The sequence below is a fragment of the Haliaeetus leucocephalus genome, unplaced genomic scaffold, assembly GCF_000737465.1.
Source record: "Haliaeetus leucocephalus isolate CR32 unplaced genomic scaffold, Haliaeetus_leucocephalus-4.0 Scaffold395, whole genome shotgun sequence".
Lineage (NCBI taxonomy): Eukaryota > Metazoa > Chordata > Aves > Accipitriformes > Accipitridae > Haliaeetus > Haliaeetus leucocephalus.
In genome coordinates this window covers 5,013,030-5,023,604 of record NW_010972831.1, presented here as the reverse complement: position 1 = coordinate 5,023,604, position 10,575 = coordinate 5,013,030, and positions in this window count along the sequence as shown.

The following is a 10,575-nucleotide window of genomic DNA, read 5'->3' as shown; positions in this document are numbered from 1 at the left end:
GGGCGGGGGCTGCCCAGTGCCCGCGGGGTTTTTTTTTCTTCATTTATGTTGTTTCTGTGCGGGAAGGTCCGGAGGGGACGGTGAGGTGGGGGGTGGCCGTGAGAGGTGGCCCTTGCGGGGAAGTTTTTGGAGAAATCCCAGAGCATCGGTGTGTTGGGTGTTGATCCCTGTCCTGTAAGTAGGAAAAGTGCAAGTTTAAAATAAATAAATAAATAAATAAAAGGGCCAGTTCTTCAAAATCGGCCGGTTGGACGCTTGGGCAGGAGTGCTTTAGTTCTTGAAGGTGTCCTGCTTTCAGAGCTCGCGTGTTGGAGGTGCATTTACGGCCGCCTGCTCCAGCCCCACGTTGAGGTTGTCAGTGGTGGGGAGTTGTTGCTGATGCTGACGCTGAATTATTCATATAGGACCTGTAAACATCCCCAGCTCCTGTCATATGTGGGCTGCTGGAGGGCACAATGGAAGTGGCTTTTTCTAGAATTATTCTGACTTGATGGTAGAGAACCTTGTACTTAACGATTGTTCTGTATTTAAAAAAACTGTGGGTATGGAGTCAGTTGCAGTTAGACAAGATTCTAGATGGACGTATGGACTGCTAGTGTTAGACAGACTCAAGTAAGTAAGTAAGTAGCCTCAACAATCTATTGTTGTCCAAAACCTGTTTCTTCTTAACAGATATGGTCTTAACACGTGTATTACCTTTTCATGACTGTAAATATTGGTGTAACCTAAGAATAAAAAAAAAGGACAACTTATTACAATGAGAAGACGATGTCCAGTTCTGAAGACTTTGTTTTGTGGCAGCATTCTTGTATTATGCAGTATTTTTAGGTATAGCACTCTAGTTATGAACTGCTAGAGCTCAGGTAGGGATTTTTATCCTAGGCAGTGTGATTTGAGGGGAGAAAAAACGGTGCTATTATAAAAAGCATTACTACTGTGCTAAGTAGGATGGCCACAAGCACAGCGTAAGTGCCTGAATAAGTGGACACATAGCGTTGTGTCACTGCACATGAGAACTGTGCAGACCTGTTGTAATTTTGCACTGGAATTTTATTTGCAGAATGTTGTTATTCCTGACTAACTAAACAACCTTGACATTTGGAAAGGAAGTATGTAATATTTGAAGTGGATTTCTAGTTAGCTGAAATCTAGTGTCTTGTGTTGGGGGATAAGAGACCTTCGTGCTTATCCCAAGGATTCAAAAGTTCAGAGGAAACAAGCCAACTACAGTGACCCTTTTTGCGAAAGCATGGTTAATTTTTGCTTGACGTCGCTTTTCTTTGTGATGTAGTATAGGCTGCTAAGGAAAAAAAAGTTCTGTTGTGCTCTATGTGCCACGTAATTTGCCTATTTGAAATATACTGTTTGATGTTGGTCACTAAAATACCTAAACTTGTTACTGAAACATGGCAAAGAGCAGCATTTTGAAATCTTCTTTCTAAGAGTTATAATATGCATTTTTAATGTGTGGAGAGGACATTACAAGTGTTTGCTTCCTCAAGTGTTACTTCTCTCTAGCTTGTTAGTTATTGTACGAATCAATTAAAAGTAACTCTCCAGATTGAAATTACATGCACAAAATCAGAGTATATTCACTTTTCTATATTGTGCTGATGATGATCTATTTTAAATACACTTTATCTTCTACGAGCACTCATTTTAGTTGATCTTTCTGGGCATATATGTTTTTCATTGTGATCTAAAGGGACCTAGAAAACTCAAAAACTGGTAAAAGTAGGGACTGACTCTAAAGCTTCCTTTCATTTCCACCCCTTTAGTCCCCTTCCACAGTTCTTGTGCTTCTCTAACTGCATCTTCTAAGTTATTTCATTTCTCAGTTACAGCATGAGTGAGAGATGCTTACAGGGAAGGGAAGCTGACTCTGCTTCAACTACTGTTAAATCCATAAAAGTAACTGAAAAAATCTTCTGTATTAGAGAAAAATATTTTCTTTTTTTTCTGTGTTACGTTCTTACTACCAGCATTTAACTTACTCTTTCAAAGCTTTTAGCCGAAGTTTTGGTGAAACATTTTATTCCTCTTCTTTTATGATTGCCTACAAAATGGTTTTAGTGAAGGTTTTCTTGCATGATCAAAAATACTATTTGGAGTTCTAGCGTGTGTAGCTACTTAAATTTAAGATTTTAACAATTCTTTAAGCTGGAAGGGATCTACGCCTCATGCAGGTGCACTGCAACACAGTACAATCTTGAGAACAGACTAGTAACCAGACAGTGGTTTCATAATGCAAACAAACATTTCCTGGATGCCAGTCTTGAACTCTTCAAGTCATTTATGTTCTTCAGTCAAATCTGAATCAGTGTTTCAGATTACAAGCTATTAACTGAACATGTTACCTTGTCTTTCTACTGTAAATGTTCCAGATAAAAATTCTGACCTATGCAGGACTGCTGTCTGTAAATATTTACTTTGTGCTATTTCTAAATTATGCAGATAGCCAGGAACATGCTGAATATATCTTCCATTTTAGTTTCTCTCTCCTTCAATGATTCTCCATCTAGTAATGATGTTTTGTGATGTTCCCTTCCTCTTTCATGCTAGTTCAGTGTTTATCCACCATCTGTTAAATGAATACCGCAGTCTGGGCCTACTGGGGCTTAAGTTTAGTGAGTTGGTGTGCATACAGAGAGCTCAGTCTTACCTTGGAGCTATGTTTCCTCCCAGTATCCTAAGAGAGATTTCTATGTCCTTGAATAGCTTCATGTCTAAACCACTCATGTAATGTTGCCACTCCCAGACTGATTTGATATGTAGTTTTTTTCTTCAGGCTTAAGGAGGATGTTGGTCTATGTGGTTTTGAAGTCAGTGACCTGCTTATGATTACAGAGGGTATTGCAAAATTAAGATACTGTATTGGTACAAAGATGCATCAGCCATCTCTGAAAAATCCTATTGTTCATAACCCTCAGGAGTAAAAAATTCGGAAATGAAATTTTTATGCAGGCAGATTACCTGGACAAACTGTTGACCAGGACTTAAAAATTCTGTGCACGTCAAATGACTAGTCTTGGGTAAAACTGAAAATGAAAATACGTTCACAAAGATGGCGAGGGGAAGAAAACCTATGAATGAAAAATGATGAGGTAAATTATAAAATATGCTTAAACTTATACAATGTTTCTTTTAATACCTTCACTTGTGCCTTACACTGTGCTGCAGGGAACGTGCATTTGGCTAATTCTCTTTGTAGTCTTCATGAAGGCAGAGGCACGCTTGTCCCATTGAGAGTTGAAAACAGCCGCTGTAGCGTTCCCTGGCTGCAGGGCACAGGCCACACGTTTCACGTGAAATGTCTGCTGGGCTGTTACTGGTGGGGATCCTGGGCAGAACCTGGGGCTGCTTTGAAAAGTGGATGCTCTCCTGAATGGATTAAAATACATTCACATTTCAAGGAAGATGTCTACCAAATGTGAATATAAATCAGCTAGGGAACCTACTGCTGTCCTGTTTGTCAATGTTAGGAGGTTAAGCGCACGTAAGTTCAAGTGCTGTTCAACAAACTAGACAGGTATATTATTACAGTTCAGCTGTACCCTTCACCTCATGAATAGTAGTTTTGGGGGGGGAAAAAAAGGAAGAGGAATTAGTTTAAATTGAAAAAAATGTATATACTTGGTCATCCACTATAGAGTTTTGTCTCAGGTTCATAGTCTTCAAATCTTGTTTCTGTTTTTATGCAATCTGAAATGCTGTATTGACAGAGAAGAGGTGGCTGGAAGGTGAGAATTCTCCCATATAATCAGTGTAATTTCATGGTTTACCTTTCTTGGAATGTTATTCCCAAAACCTTTCTTAATAAATGTGGTCACTTACATGTTCCATTACAGCCATTATTTGTATAGGTGCTGATGTGTCACTATGGTCTCAAAGATCAGACTTCGCATATCTAGAACCTTGAAGTTCTGGTTTTGGTTTTTTTTTCCACAGATATAAAGGCTAACTTACACCATTCATAGTTCAAGATCTCTTCCATTCTTTGCCTTTTTCTGTGACATAGAGCCTGTTGTGTGAGTCTCAGTCGGAGTTATATTTCTATGTATTGTTGCATTCCCTGTGAAGTAGAACATCTCAAAGTTAATCATAAATGTAGTAACAATAAACTTTGTTTCCAGAAGGCCCTGGTGCATTTCCTGTGCAGTATCTGAATAGATTTAGGCATTGCTCTTAGATACAGTAAAAAAAAATTTCTTATTTTTACCTTATTGTATTTTTAGCCAAAATCTAGACTTGATTTTATCTGAACCCAGTCAACTGAGGAGAGTGATGAGGCTGATACTTAGTTTGTCCTGAACCCTTATTTATAGTATGTGGTTTCTCTTATAATACATTGTAGTTTGTGGAGCTATGGGTTTAATCAGTATGGATTAGTTAAGTTATATTTCCTTTTCCAAACCAAAGCTGCTTTAAAAAGCTGCCACTACAGATACACTTTTGATAATGAATGAACTACAAGAAGAGGCTGGAAACTTAAAACTGTGACCACATAATTTCTTGCATGTTAGATGATGTCAAAAGCAGTTTTACCTGCAGACAGACTTAACAGTGGAGGAATAAATTCATGTGGAGTAGCTGTTTTTAAAGTGCCTATGCTTTCAGTCCAAGAGAGAGATGCAAAAACTGTTGTTTTGAGGGAATATTTTATGTGTAGTGTATGATATATATGAAGTTTGAGATCATTGTGGTTATTTCTAAATCATAGGTGAAATGAGAGGAAATAGGTGAATTTGAGTAAACCTCAGTGAGCTGTTGGACACTGACTCATGAGTGAGGATGGCTTGCCAAGGAGGGTTGTTGTAGTTCTTATCACCACTGTTTGCGTAGCATCTCTTGAACTTCTTGCATGCTACATACTGGTACATTGGAGGATCCTTGGGTTGGTTTCTGTTTCACCTTATAGTTTTGTGGGTGAAGTTTGAATGCTTCAGCTGATGTTTAATTACGCTGGTGGCTGGAATGGGGCCCTTCAAAAGGGATGAGGTAGATGTCTGGGGTTTGGGAACTGCTGCAGTTACAGAAAAAAGCGGTCTCCCCTTGTGAAGGAGAGACCTTATCTGCGCAGTGTTTGGACTTTGTAGGGTTTGCTTTGGACATTCAATTCTGTAGATTTGGTTTCTGGTCTTTGGCTCATGAAATTTTTTTGTGGCGTATGTTAACTTCATGCTATTTGCTATATTGGGACAACCAGGAACAAGAAGCTGTTGTTGCTGTGAAAACCAAAATATGTTTTAAATGTCTTTAGGAAATAAGCTATCTACTTTTCTATGATATACTTTTAAAACCAGAAAACCTTGTAAGGTTTGTACCCTTCTTTGGTTTAAATCATTGCTCAGTGGTACTTTTAGTCAAAGAAATGTCTATGTCCTTAATTTCTATTTCTGAATGGAGCACCTCCTCCTACCTCTTTTGGATAGTTTTGGTGTTATTGTGACCCTCCTTGGCAGAAGAGAGCTGGATTGGCTCCTTCACAATCAATAAGTGCTATTCCTCGATAAATCTCAGAAGAGGAGGTTTCCTCCCTCAGGGATTCTCTGTACCCTGGTGTGTTAACTGGTGAGTGGATGCTGAAAATATGTATTCTTCTTTGAAATGTATGCACTCAGCACCCCCTTTTTTCTTTCTTTTTTCTTTTTCTTTTTTTTTTTTTTGCGAGACAAGTGGGTATCTGATTAGAAACTTCCTAAGATGTTAATGTAGTCTTAGTTTTTCCTGTTACAATCCTCCATATAATATAGCAAAGTGGTGTATAGCCTGGGTCTTGATATCGTGTATTAGCAACTTTTCTTTAAGCTCATAAATTACAGAAGAGATTAAAATAGAATTTCCTGGAGAAGAGTATCTTGTCAGCTGAATTTGATCAACCCCATTTTGGTAGAGCACAAATTCTATTTGTATTTGTAGTTACCTAGCAGGAGAGAGAGAGAAACTGTTATTTAAAGATGAAGTGCAACAATGTGATCCTGAGATTTCGCAGCAGTTTGGTTGTAAATTGCATATGCAAGTATGCAACCAATATTCACCTTTTGGAATGGCAATAAAAATAGTTTTGAGGTACTCTTTTAATACTTATTTAATATTTAATGTTCCAAAAGCTATTACTTTACAGAGTTGGTAGCCTGTTAAAGGAAAATCTGTTTCTATTAAAATTTGAAGTATAAAATCCTGTTTTAATTTTTTAGCTATCTTGATGCAGATGGAAAAGTCTTGCTAGTATAGAGTAAATGTGACATCTTGAATTGATGGCTGTAATGCTCCTTGACTTCTGTCACTTCTGTAATTGGCTAAATTAAAGTATACCATGCTTCCATGTCATGTAGAATATGTCAGACACTGTATAGCATAATTGTGAGTTAATGCTTTGGACATTCAGAAATAAGATGATATTGTATGCTAGTGGAAATTTCAGGGTGAGAGAAGGGTCAAATTCAGATGTTTGGGCTTTTCTTAGCAACTTTTTTCAAATACCCCCATTGCTGTATTTATGACTTGATTCATATGAAGTTAATAATCAAAGGAGAGAAGGTTATTTAGTGTTCCTAGTAAAGACAGCCTTAGAGACGTTAATTTTTTTACTGTATTTCTAGCAGGGATAGAAATAGCAATTTTTACGTCAATAACCTTGTGAGTAGAGGGAGTGCAACTATGTGAGATTAAAGTTCTCAGGAATTTACAGTATATTTTAAATGTCTGTCACAGAAGAAGAAAAGGCATTTGCACATGCAGAATTGTCATGGAAAATTCAGTAGTTAGTTGTTCTCAACTTGGTGAAAATATGTTCATTGTTTCTATTCATTGTAATAGTGTATGCCCATGTGCTTTGACTACAAGCTTCAGAGTATTCTGTAATATGAACTGAGTGGAAAAAGATTAAAGAAGGTGTGGAAAGAGGTCCTGAGCTTTGAGGATGATGTCTGTGTTCTGCAAGAATGGGAAGCACAGTATTCTGGAACGTGCTTAAATAGCTGTTACTTAAATTGTCTTTAATTTCAGTGTTGACCTATTAATGTTTTTTGCTTGTAACTTCCAAAGAATCTTTCATCTTTTGGGGGGTGTGCCTAACAGATTTTCATACTTACAAGCACACCTGTAAGCTTGGATATTGTAGCTGGAATACACTTCCTTCGATTCTTGTTTTGAAGCACAAAACTATCTTAAATCTGCTCGGGCATCAACCTTCTGGTAGGTTCTTGAATGAAAAGCCTGTATCTTTTAGGATTGTCCTATCTAATGTTCCTGTAGCTAATTTTCTCACTTACCATCCTATCCCATCCCATACCCCAATGCTTTGCAGAACTCTGTATAAGGTTGACATAGATGAGTTTGAACCCAAACTTTTCTTTGTCACTAAAATTTTTTCATTGTTTTTCTGAATAACCGCCATATGACTATGCTGATAATTGGATATTAAGGCAGTGACTGAAGGACTAATAACTGCCCTTGAAGTGCCTAGTGCTTTCTTAGTTAAGACTTTTAGACTGCTAAGTCAGTCCTAGCTTGTAAAGATACCATTAATGTGCTGACCACTGGAGTTCTAGATGGTAAGTAATACTTAGCCTTTTACTGTATCTATTAGTTTGAATAAATAACTTCTTATATGGAGGTTAGACCCATTAATCTATTTTTAGAATTCTGTCAGAAATGTCCATGTTCGTATTTTCTTGTGTGTGGCATATCCCCAGGATGCAAATTTGATGTTTTTGCTTGAGTGTTTGAACAGATTTATGATTATCTGACAAAATAAAAATACTACTAGGAAGATTTGTTTTGCAAATCTAGCAATATACTTGAAGGGTTTTACTTATGTGACTCTCAACTTTGTAAATTTGTGTTATTGTATGTGAGTTGGAGTGTTTTGTCTCGAAGCTACAGACACAGGTCTGTAATTCATGAAATCTAGTTATTGTGTTTTAATAGGTTGGCCCTTAAATACAGCCTGTGTTGGTTTGGGTTTTTTCCATGACATTGTTTCATTACCTTTTTGTAAAATGAAACAGAAAGAATTATTCACAAGTATTGTTATCACGCTTTGGATGAAGCCTTTCTAACCACTGCTGAAACAGTCCCTTCACTCTTCGTTTTCTCACCAGAGTAAATTTTGAATAAATATCCCTGAATTAATTTTGTGATTCATTGTAGATCCCCTGCGTAAGGCAGAGCCTTCCTTGTTCTGCCATAGGTTAGTTACATCAGAGGTCAATTTACGAAGGCTGCTGATTTAAAAACAAAATCCCCCAACTCGGTTTAAGCCTTACATGACTGTAATCTAATTCTTTGCACTCTTTATATCACACTTAGTTTGCTCAAAAACAAGATGAGGAAAATTCCCCAAAGGATGTGAAATTTAATTAGCAAATGTTGGTTAAGTACTTCAAGATGGCATGAAAATTACTCTAAATGCAAAAGTGTTAGCTTGTTTCTTATATGTGAAGAAAAATTGAGTCTACCCATGCGACTGGTCTTTTATCCCTGAAGGTGAATGTAAGAGCAGGAGCCAGGGTATTCCAGCAAGTGGGGCCGTGGTTCCACAAACAGTGAGTAGGTGACACTGCCGTCTGTCTGGCCTCTTGACCCCTTCCCTTCTGCTGGCGTAAACACTCGTGTGGCCATGCGTTGAATGGTTTGGGGGAACTGGCTTGCTAAAAATAGTCACAGTTTTTAAACCTGCTGTATTTTCCCAAGTGAAGAACTGCTTTTCTCGGGCAGTGCTAGCTTTTGCCTGCTTAAAGTGCCGCAAGACTTGAGTCTTATTTCTGATTCAGTCATTGACTATTTCCTGGGTAGTCTTTGATAGATTTCTTAACCTTTCTGTGACTCATTTTCCCGTGTGTCTACTGAAGATAGTATGTACTTCTGCTTCTTTCTGAAGCATTTTGAGATCTGGAGATCAAGAGGTATTGTTGAAATTAGTATTGCCTCATAGAAACCAAATCTGAAATTACGTTATGACTGTTGCCCTTTTAATATCAAGTTCTAAATTATTTGTAACTTACTCAAAATTCTCCGCATATGACAAATGAAAGTGCAAACAGTAGCTTTTAAGAAGAAGTCTGAATCGGATCTGTTCAGTAGTTTGAGCTGGCCAAAGAGAAAAATATTGTCATACCTCTAGAAATAAACATTGTTAAATCATTTCCAGGGCCTGAAACTGTTACTCTTGTCACTGTTTTTTTCTCAGCTAGGTATCACCAGACTTAACAGTTTCTTTTTTGTCTCTTTGCTCCTACCTCTCCTGTAATTTTAATATGTTTTTTTAAATATTATCCATAGGACACTACTGGGTTTCCCCATCCCTTATATGTTTTACCACAGAGTCTGGGAATGTCAGTGAAATGGAATGTCACTATAGCAGAATGGTCTGGGTTCTGAAGTACAAAACAAGAAGTATTTCTTTCTGCCCCTTCTAATTGTCAGTATTCAGCGAGACAGACAATTTGCCAGCCTGGTTGGCAGCTGTTTGAAAGTATTCACGACCTAACTTTATCTTTGTGAGACATTTAAGGCAGAATTCCAAAGTCTGTAACAGCTCTTGTAAATATTTATACGAGAAACCTCTGAAATTTGCAGAATAACATGAAAAGGTATGAAAATACTTGTCTGAAAAATAGAATCTTGCTGGCATTGACTGAACAGAGTTGGAAGCCGATTTCTTGTATTGTAATTTGTCAAGGGTGCTGAAAATGAAGATGAGCAACCTCTGTTCTAGCAGAGAAGAGGAAACCAATGGAAGGATTGAAGAGGCAGAGAGAGTTAATAGCGAGAACCTTTAATGGAGGATTCTGATGGGATTTGAATAGAGCAAGAAGTTTGTCATGACTAATGGAAGGATACAGCAGTGACAAAAGCCCAGATGAGGTTGTTTGCAGTCTACACACACAGTTACAATTTTATGCAAAAAGACTGCCATGTTTAAACATAATCTGAACGTATGGAACTTGGAGACATTACAGCAGGAAGCTGGCATTGTCCTCACTAACCAAGAAATAGACTGATGAAGAGTAATCTGTGTCCGCTGGATAGATGGAAGCAGATGCTGAAGAGAGAGGCAGATGCTTTTAGATGGAAGGTCCTAAGGTTACCTGCAGAGAAATAGGAGTTGAAGTCAAATACTTACATCCACAATTGCAGAGTTAAGGTAGTAAGACAGGGACAGATGAGCAGAATATTGGTGGCAATTCTATTGGCAAATATTGGCAAAAACTCCTCCCCGCCCCCAGTATGGCAGAGAGTGTAAACAAGCTCATACTATAGGAGACTGGGAGATAAGATGGAGTCTGCAGGGCATGTAGAGAGGTCAAATTAGGAGAGCATCCAGGCACATGTAAATGTCTGTAACAAGAAAAGGAGTCTTAGAGGGAGGGAATATTGTACTTCAGTGTCATTTTACATGTTGTACTACAGTGTTGATTTTGTCTTGAAAGAAATGAGATCCTATGCAGAATCCCCATCCTATAGTTCCCTCCCTGCGTTGTAATTGCCAATATGTAACCATGTATTTTCCTCTGCTGTTACCACCCTTATCTCTTCTTGCTGTTGTGTCAGTTCCCTCAGGGAGGAAGA